The following is a 10,576-nucleotide window of genomic DNA, read 5'->3' as shown; positions in this document are numbered from 1 at the left end:
CACTCGCGGGGAATTGAACCTGGGTAGGGGAGATAACAACCATTCTACCTAACCACCTGAGATAACCCCATTTGACTATTTGCATTAGCCACTTATATAATAATGGAAGGATATTTGATGAATGACATGACGCCATATAAGAAATATAATGCTTCACCAAATCCATGCCCTGGAACTTACATTTTTATGAAGTATTTTGATGTTGCAAAACTTATTGAAAATATATCCTTCCTGCAGAACAAAGAGGGAGATTTGAGCTTCATATCTGGTGCTGAGATTTTTGTTGCCTATGAATTTTGAAACACTGCATATTCCTTGCTTTTTTGGTCTTTTGTTTTGTAATATTGACATCTTATTTCATTTCTTTAACTCTTGTGGGAATGACAATGAGTATATGATCTGGTGCATACATAATGGAGGTGGCTTTGGCATATGCAGAAGAAGCTCCACCCCTTTCCGTCTTTGCTACAGTAGTAGTTGCGGGTATATCGATAAATGCTGATCCCAAGTTTCCTTCGGGGTCACCACCAACATTCTCCTTTCCTTCTGGGTATGCTCCTATAGTTTATATTATGTTTTCCTCTGTTTTGAGAATTATACTTTTGTATCTTTTGTTGTGTTTGCATATATGCATGATTCTTTTACAGTTCTGTTACCGTGTTATTAACATCTATTCTAAATTATGATTCCTTGGTTACCATACTTGTTTTATATTTAAGCTAGAGGCTGCATTTTAGCATAAGTATTCATGGTCAGTATAAGACTTCACTGAAGTGTTTTTGAAAATTAAAAAGGTTCTGAAGCAGGGATATGTTTCTTACTAGTTAAATATACAGTTCTTTCAGATCTTCTCATATTTGATTGAACTTTATGACCATTTTATCTTTTATGAGCCAAGGGCTCTAAAGAGACTAGATTACAGAAGTGAATGAGCCTGAGATGCTCAGTATTGCGATGAGGGGTTTTACTATTGCACATGGAATTACTTGAGTTCGTAAGATTACTTGTGTGCTTGTTACAAAGAAGAATTTCATGGAACTGGAATATTATTAAGATACCTTGGCCGCATTGCAAGTGTCCCTGACTTTTACAACCGTGATGCGTTTGCAACAGCGCAGGTGATTCTCTTTGCCATTTCTCTATTTAATGAATTTTTTTATCCTATTAGTTTTCTTAGACTCCATTTCTTGTGACTACTGCTTGACGTTTTGATTAGTTCCTCTTGTTTAGCATTTCCTTGTCTAGTTGTACATCCTTGCACATTGAAAACTGTGCTTCTAGTCCTTCTTGGTTGCAACCTAAGCCAATAAAATTATTACTCCCTTTAGAAAGATTTGATTGTTCATAATTCAATTTTCACTATTTCTTATTTATACATTGTCCATTTATCTAGGGATTAGCTAATTACATTCCACAGTGGTTATTGAAGTGAATTTTTTGGAATTGAGATTTACAGAAATATAATTAACAGCTCAAGTTTACCCCTTGGGGCTATATATATATATATGCATATTCATTTGGCTAAGTTCTTTCTATATATTTGTTGCAACAATGTTAAAAATCAATGTTATGAGTGTCTGAGTGCTTCCTATGTATTTTTTAAGCAATGCTAGAAATTGATTTTATCAATGTATGATATTATCCCAGATTGATGAATGGTTGGAATACGCCAATGTCTTTTCAGCTGAGCTGAATTTGAAAAATATTATACTTATGTGGATAATTATCTGTCACTGCGGACTTTTGTGGTTGGGTATAGTTTATCTGTAGCTGATATAGCAGTTTGGTCTGGTCTAGCAGGTATGCTATTTATTAGTGGTCATTTATATATTTGTAGGCATCTATTTTTATGAGTTCATCATCAGTTGGTGCACATGTTGGTCATATACATAGGGCATTGCACACGCAGGACTAGTTTGTATCTCTTGCTCTCTCACAAGTTATGTGAATTTATTGCCCATCAATTGCATATAGGCTTGTCTATATATACATATTTTAGTTTTACTACAAGGCAGAGACAAATCCAGAACGATAGATGTATCATGAAACTTTTGGCTTCTCTTGTTCTCAGGCACTGGGCAAAGATGGGAAAGTATCCGTAAATCAAAGAAGTTTCAGAATCTAGTCCGGTGGTACAATTCAATATTGTCAGAATATCCAGTACTGAGTGAAGTAATTCAAAAATATGTAGGCAGACGAGGAATTGGCAAGCCAGGGTTGGTGAATAAGAAAGAGAATGATGGTACTGGGATCAAAGGTGAAAACAACGAAATAGAAAAAGCAGAGGGTTCCTTTGACATTGATCTGCCAGATGCTGAAATGGGAAACATGTGTACATGTTTCCCTCCTGAGCTAAGTGGTTATCTCCATATTGGGTATGCAAAGGCTGCTCTTTTAAACCAATACTTTGCTCAGAGGTATAAAGGGCGCTTAATCATACGCTTTGATGACACGAACCCTGCTAAAGAGAGTAATAAATTTGTTGAGAATATTCTAAATGATTTGGATACACTCGGTATCAAAGGAGAAGGACCCACATATACTTCAGATTATTTTCCGCAGTTAATGGAGATGGCTAAGAAACTAATATCTGAGGGAAAGTCCTATGTAGATGACACACCCCGAGAGCAGATGCAGAAGGAGAGAATGGATGGAATTGAGTCAGTGAATAGGAATAATAGCGTGGAGCAAAATATGGCTTTGTGGAAAGAAATGGTTGCTGGGTCTGAGAGGGGCAAGCAATGCTGTCTTAGAGGGAAGATGGATATGCAGGCTGCAAATAAGTCACTTAGGGATCCTGTTTATTATAGATGCAATCCTACATCTCATCATCATGTTGGGTCCAAGTACAAAGTTTATCCAACGTATGACTTTGCATGCCCATATGTTTATCCAACGTATGACTTTGCATGCCCATATGTATTGAGGGTGTGACACACACTTTTGAGCAAACGGTAAAGTAGAGGGTTGGGATGATCCTCGGTTCCCAACAGTGCAAGGAATAATACGAAGAGGCCTTGATCTCTCAAGTAACGCTATATTTCAGAGTTTGCCTCTTCTTGTTATCAGTTTCTGATTGAGTCGCGTGCTTTTGTGCTTAACAAATGGGAAAAAAGTATGAAGGAGCTGGGAAAAAAGCAACTACTTACACAAAAGAAATCTGGCTGGATGGTGCCGATGCAGCTGCTGTTTCAGAAGGCGAAGGTGAAGAGCAATGCCATCATACATCTTAATGGAGTGCTGCATCAGGACAAGAATGGCACCTGGTGAATCTGGTGAATGACAAGAATGGAGTGCTGCAGCTGGTGAATCTGTCTCTTGTTGAGCTTGATCATTTAATTACTAAAAAGAAGGTACTTTTTTACCATTTGTTTTACTTGCTTATTTTCCACAGCTGTAAAGTTGTAGCAGCAGTGGCATTTAGCTGCCTTTCACACAAGAATTGCTGTATTAAAATGAAACTGATAATTTTCTTGAAGTTCTCAATCCATGTACAAGATGGGAAAGTCTAGCTATAGGCGATGCAAAGGAAAGGATAGGATATTTCCGATGTGACGTGCCCTATCTGAGGCCATCAAAGCCTATAGTTCTGATTGCAATACCTGACGGTAGAAAGCAGCCTGTCTTGAAGGTAGAAAGCAGTCTGTCTTGAAAAGGCCTTCCTCTTGACTGACTGTGTTTAACGGTGTCTGAAATGCAAATTGAGTAGTACTAAATTTTTATAGTTGCTTTACAGTGGTAGAGAGCTGGCTGTCGATTTTGTCATACTAACTGTAATTTATTGAAAGAATAGCATCTATTATTTTGGGCAATTGGGTGTAAATGAATTTGGTTAAGGTTGTGTGACTATTTTGTCTCCAAGGGCCCTAGAGAGTGTAGTTTTATTATTTCTTAGCTTGAGCTAAGAGAGTTGCACAGCTTGTATTTTGTAACTTAGATTGAATTCTGAATCTGGACACTTTGGTTGAACTCTACAGCAATTTGCAATCTTATTTGTGCCATTTTCTTCCAATTTGTATGATGCATGATATTAGGCATCTGTCCTACACTTGATTTGACAAAGTGACAAAGTGCTGTATTAACCATACAGCTTTCATATTGTTGACTAAATATACATAGCAGAGGTAGCATGGAAGTTTTTTTGGTAAATTTTCACGACATAATGGGAGAGGCAGTTTAGTGTTCATGCTGTAAAGAAATCATTTGTGCTGAGCAATTTGTGTACAAAATGGAATTCACCCAACCATTTTTGCGTCTAGTTCATTCTTTGCATAGTGAGTAAAGATTGTCATCAAATTGATTTTTCATACTAAGAGTGAATATTAAATTGTTTCTTGCACTTTAATGTGAATGTCAGATCAAAGTCTATTGATGATTTGAGGGTTGGGGGAGACTGGGGCTCAATATTTAAGTAGAACCCAACATGCCTTGTATTCAAGATTGTTGAACATATCTTCTTAGTTGTCATAGCATCCACAAAATAAGATTTTTGTTATAACAGTAAAAGGATTTGAGTAGAAAACTGACAAATGTTTTTTTATGGAAAGATTTTGGTCTCAACATACTTTAACTGAACTATAGCGAAAGGCATAGCATGTAACAAAAGTTGAATTTAGAAGTCTTTGTAAATACTAAATACCACTGTTTCTTATTCTAAGTTAGTTCCGAACTTCAATAAAATGAACTTTATAAACAAACTTGGCTGCTTCAAATTAGCAGTTTGGAATTTATGGAAAGTACACAATCATGATTGGCATGTTGATAGAATTAAATCACATGTTATTTTGGAGTGAAACTTCCAACTCATTAATTTGGAAGCAAGGTCATTAGCTTTTTTCTCTTCAACAGAACAAGGGGCAAGGGGCATGTTGGATATGAAAATTCACTTTGATTTGTTTAGCGCTGAGGTCAATGATACTTATCCCGTCACATCTAGGGGTAACTAGAGGGGATGTTTCTACTATGTTCTTGATCAGAGACAACAGTCACAAATGGCATCCATGGTTCTCCATAGATAGTTGATGATGCTTCCCACATTATTGTTTAACATGTAATGCACTCACACTGGATGGTCATGGTGCACTACATACACAAGGTAATATTTTCGTTGTTTCATATCAAGTGTTAATGTTTTATATATCCGACATGAAAGTAGTGAACATTCGCGGAGTTGGATGATGGAACATGATGCTCTAAATTTGTGTCTTTTGCCTTGTTTCACCTTGATGGTCATCATCATCTTTTAGACAAGTATTGTCACTCTTGGGTTGAGTTGTTCTAATGGGGAGGCATTAAAAGTTATAATGTACTCGTATCCCAATCCATTCTTAACGCTTTCCACGTGTCCTAATTTCCATGATCCCACTCATTATTGGTTCTCATATATCATAGAAAGGTTCATGCCTTATAGTTCCATGAGGAAGAGCTATACACTTGAAGTTGATGCAACTAAATATATAAAAGGGAAAGAGGAAGATATAAAGTTCAGAATGGAAAAGGAAAATGTAAGGGATACAAAAGATAAGACATAAAATAAAAAAAGAAAGAAAATAAAAATGAATACATCAAAAGCTTGAGCAAAGCTTGAGTTATGCCCTTTGCTATGAGGCCATTATTGTAAGTCTTATGGAATGAAACACATAAAAAAATACCACATGGCATATGGATTCGCTGAAGTTATTGTTGGAGACATGGCCAACGTTGTGATATTTTCCAATTACCCTAACCTTCCACCTTATTCTAGGAAGGAATTGATGTGAGCTGGATTACCTTATGCAATAAGTGAAGCACATGGCTCCTTTAATCTTTCTCTTGAGGTTGTTTTGTGAGAATATCTTTCACAATAGTTTTCAAAGGAGTAGCTGTTGTTGTATTTTCACAATGCTGTCTAAAGACAATGTTATTGCTAAGTTGGATTGTAAAGGACCAGTCTTAGAAGGCACTGCTCTAGCGAATTTTAGCAGACATATCATATACTCCAGCAGGGTTTGAAGGCTGCATGACCATGCTTCAGATCTGTGGGATGACTTATACTCTAAGATAAAGGAACCAACAAACCTCAATTGCAAAATATGATAGGATATGTAACCAGAAAAGACCCCAGGTCGAACCCAAAGAAGCAGATCAACATACTAAGGATGATATGCATGCCCTTAAGTGTAGCATGAACCAACTTGTATTGAAGTAACCCATTCAAGGATTACCTTTCCAAGCATGAGCATAAGCATTGTAAGGGGAAAAAATACAAGTCCTCCAAGAAGGAAAATAAACTCAAATGCTACAATTTACATCAGGAGGTCCAATATGCAAATCTGTGTGGCGAGAAAATTCAGTAGGGTCAGAAAATAAATTTTCTATCCACTATGTGTTCGATAAGTTGTTCGATCTTTTAATGGCAAACAATGCAAGATTTAAATAGCAGAGGCATTACCAAATGTTTTTACATATATATTTAAGGCTTCATGGGCATATTCATGTCCCTTCCCAATGCCAATCTGTTCATCACCAACATGACTATCATGTTCGCTTAGGCTGTTATATAACCGTAAGAGGATACCATTGGTAAAGTGTTGGTGATATATCCTAATGGCATGTAAAATGCTTATGCTATTAGCACTTCTATCAATACTAATTTTCATTTTCCATCAAGGAAAAGGGATGAATTTGCTTTAAGTCTCCTTGCCCTATGAGTATTCTATACAAGGCAAGATACTGATATTGCATGCTTCTTGCTAGAAGTTATTAGAACACTATCCTAATCTTGTAATTGAGGTGAAAGTGAGCTTAGATGTGAAACATGTGCCATGTGCTAAGAAGAAGGGCTTCAACCACTTAAATGAAAATGACACACAAAGATTATAAAATAATTTTATTTAAGTAGTTAGTGGAGTATAACAATGAATTTGAACCTATGGAAGTTATTAGAACACTACCCTAATCTTGTAATTGAAGTGAAAGTGAGCTCACATGTGAAACATGTGCCATGTGCTAAGAAGGGCTTCAACCACTTAAATGAAAATGACACACAACGATTTGAAAAGAATTTTATTTAAGTAGTTAGTGGAGTATAACAATGAATTTGTACATATTCCTTTGCTTTGATCAACATGTCCTGTTTTCAAGTTATTATGAAGTGTTTGTGCATTGAATGTTCTAACTACCATGTATTGGAAGTGGGGAACTCGGTCACAATGTACAAAGGCCATTTCTCAACTAATGCCCTAACTATCCACAACAAATCCTCCTCATGCTTACTTGGTATACTTTATGACAACATACCTATACATTGGCATTCTCTTTGCATTCCCTTTGTGCCAAAGGGTTGTCCATCATTTTGGTTGCAATTGGATTAACATACTAATCTTTGTTTAACATACCTTGTCTAAATAATCCAGGTTATGAATGAAAACATGAAACCGACCAATACTAGTTCCAACTCAGTGTATACTCAACTTACATGTAGCTAAAATGTTGGCAATAATCCTGCCTGTTTTACTATACCCATGTCTATCTTGTCCTTTCCCCTATAGTCCCAGCCTAAAGGATGGCAATTTCAAACATAATCAGGGGAAGATCAAATTGGCAAGGGATGCACTATCAACATAATCCATCGCCAGTCTTAATGCAAAATTGATTGGATTGCAAGTTCTTGTGTGTAATGGCAGATTTCACGAGGCCTTTCATAATCATAGTTAGGGCATTTGGATGGAGACTTTTGAAATGGGATTCTGATGATAGATGAAGAAAAACTTGACTAGGTTATGAACCTTGCAGACATAATAAAAGGCGCTAAGGACCTATTGCTACAATGAATAGTGAAGAAGAAATACACCCTGGTGCTGATCTTGAGGTTGGAACCTTTGTATATATTCAAATGTGAGATCTATTGTAGGGTGCATGCATTTCTTTCTAGGCTCTTGATGATGATATCATGATATAATACCAGAGGAATGTTCTGGTAAGAGTTGCCATTCTGGGTCTAGATCTTGTTCAAAAATACATGCCCTTGTAAGGGGGTGGTATCACATGATCGACAAATGACCATAATTGAGGTGTTTTTTGGGAATTACGAAATCAACATGATGTAAGGGTATAACTTCAAAATCTTTCAAGGAAAAATCATCCTATACTTTGAAGGAGTACAACTCAACAATTACCCGCCAGTGGGCAAGATATGGTAACTTTGGGTATCTCCCATTTTCCTAGGTGTGGATGAAGATAGTATGACATTTTCAATCTATTGCAACAACTAGAGATTATTCTTCTAACTGATTAAAATTAAGTGCAGTTTATTTGTTATGACAAATAATGAATAAAAACATCACTGCAATTTTCACCATAAAACATTAGAGAAAATAAAATTATGGAAACTGAGAAAATGCTAGCACACACATAATAAAATTGACACAATTATTTTTGGACAATTGTCGCCGGAAAAAACCAATGCGGGAAAATCAGTGCAGTAGATGAGAGTTTTATTATTGTGCAACCATGAAATTCTGAGTACAATCTATGGATGCCCAACTGGCTATCCAATCAATAAATACCTGATAAAAATAATTGGAGAGAAAAATTCTCTCACTCCACAAGCAATCTCGGCACTGGTTTTCTTTGAAAATTTTGTTGTCCAAACCCTGTGTAGGCCCTTCTACGCTGCCTTTGCACAAAGCCTTACACGTGTGGCTAGAAAAACCTCTCAGATCATGTTGTCCTACCTATCTATGTTGCTAGAAATGGCTTTTCAAACCTCTAGAAGACTTTCCCGACCTCTGGAAGTTGAATCGATCTCCTTCTCAGCTAAATCGAATTTCTCTGCTGAAGCTTTTGTGCATCCTCACTGTGGAATACTCTTGTCAGTTGCTGCTACTTCTCAGATCTAGAAATATTCCTTTGGACTCACTGTCTTTTTCTTCACTGTCTCTATGTCCCCTCTCTGGCTCAAATTCTCCTCTGCTAAATTGCTACAACTGGGAAAGTTCGATCTCTACCAAGGAACTCGACCTCAAGTGTGTTTTTACTCCAACCCCATCAACCTCCTCTTACAATCTCTCGTCGGCTCACCAACGACCATGATTAAAACCTCATCAATGGCTAAGATCATCTTTGAGTCGATCCATGTGAATTTCTAGAGAATTCTCACCTTTCTTAATTAATTCCTCTTAATTAATCAATTTCCCTGACTTTTTTTAATTATTGATCAATGAATTTAATTGATCTGTCTCTAGGTGGAATTTCCAGAAACGATTTCTGGGTTCTAGATATCTCATGTGTTTTAGCCTCTCTACAAAGTTTGAGACTAGAACACCATCCGAGACTACAAAAACTAACACTCCCTCTTAGCAAGGAAGATGTTCAACCTGTCTCCATAACATCCTCCATACACGTTGCTAATGATTGACTATTGTGCTTAACTTTCGATGTCCACCAACTACTACACAACTATGATTCATCTGCCACACTGTAGCTAAACCACATCTGCATTTGCGCTATTACTGGCACTACACTGTACAACCTGTACTGCTTCCAACTCTGCCACTACGTTGCAACTGATCTCATGTTGCTGCAACTACTGCAACTAAGAACAAAAATCTGAATCAACTATGTCTATGGACTACAATTGTCTCCTGAGTCACTGACTACTACCAGTCTTTGCACTACCCACTAAGTCTGTCTGCACTGTAACTGCACTGTGCTCCTCAGCATCTGACTAAAACTAGTACTGCAACTGTCTCTCAAGATCTGACTGTGCCATCTGACGTTGATCCATCTGCTACTAAACACTGTGGGCCCCTATAACAAAGGTATTGATCCATGAGGAAGCATTTGTCTGATGCTACCCTCAAGGGATCCTTCCCAGCTCTACGCAACTCTGGAGTCTAGAGCTCAATGTCTCCCTACCTCTCTCTTGGAGTTATAACTATATACAAAGAGAAGTCTTCCTCCAACCTGGAGGACAATTGATCAATCTCTGTTGAAGATGTTGCTTTCTGTTGCTTCTCCTTCTTGTCCTTCTTCCTCTGAGGACATTGGGTACTATAGTGACCAAACTCACCACAACTGAAGCATTTGACCTTCAATATGTCCTTTTTTTTCTTCTCTCCTCCCTGTGAGCCTTGTCCCTGATTGGGACCCTTCTTTTCTTTTCCCTTCGATGCAAGGACTATATTCTCCTCCTCCACACTCTTCGATCCTACGTTGCTGCCACCGGGACTACTCTTGACTAGAGCAAGTCACATCTCCTCCTATGTGAAATTTTCCCATAATCAATCCTACCGTGGTAGTTGATCTCATCTAGTGAGTCCTTGGACGAAAGTAGCCCACTCCTTTATGAAACCATTGATGGTTACACACAAAAGTTCAGCTTCTTGTGGTGCCTCTCCTATGACAAAAAGCTCATTTTGGAAATCCTAAATTCTGTTAAGTTATGGGGGTAACTCCTCCCTTTTGCATCCTAGTTGTTCTCAACTTCTCCTTCAGGAACATCTTCCGATTCTCAGAAGGATTTTGACATAGTGTCGAGATAATTCCACATTTATTTGGCCATATTCTTGGTCGCTAAGTGCGAGACTATATGATC

At 37.5% G+C, this 10,576-nt stretch overlaps 1 pseudogene across 1 annotated transcript; it reads left to right on the top strand.

Moving 5' to 3' along the window:
- Positions 1-413: 413 nt before the first annotated feature.
- Positions 414-4,110, top strand: LOC149204006 (glutamate--tRNA ligase, cytoplasmic-like; annotated as a pseudogene). The gene is made up of 4 exons (XR_016253002.1): positions 414-483; positions 1,000-1,118; positions 1,648-1,800; positions 2,072-4,110. The product of XR_016253002.1 is annotated as a glutamate--tRNA ligase, cytoplasmic-like (transcript).
- The last annotated feature ends 6,466 nt before the right edge of the window (positions 4,111-10,576 follow it).

This window comes from Pinus tabuliformis, chromosome 1_2 (assembly GCF_031772625.1).
Source record: "Pinus tabuliformis cultivar Carrire ecotype Pingquan chromosome 1_2, CPIR1, whole genome shotgun sequence".
In the NCBI taxonomy this organism is placed as follows: domain Eukaryota; kingdom Viridiplantae; phylum Streptophyta; class Pinopsida; order Pinales; family Pinaceae; genus Pinus; species Pinus tabuliformis.
This window is presented reverse-complemented; position numbering and strand designations above follow the sequence as displayed.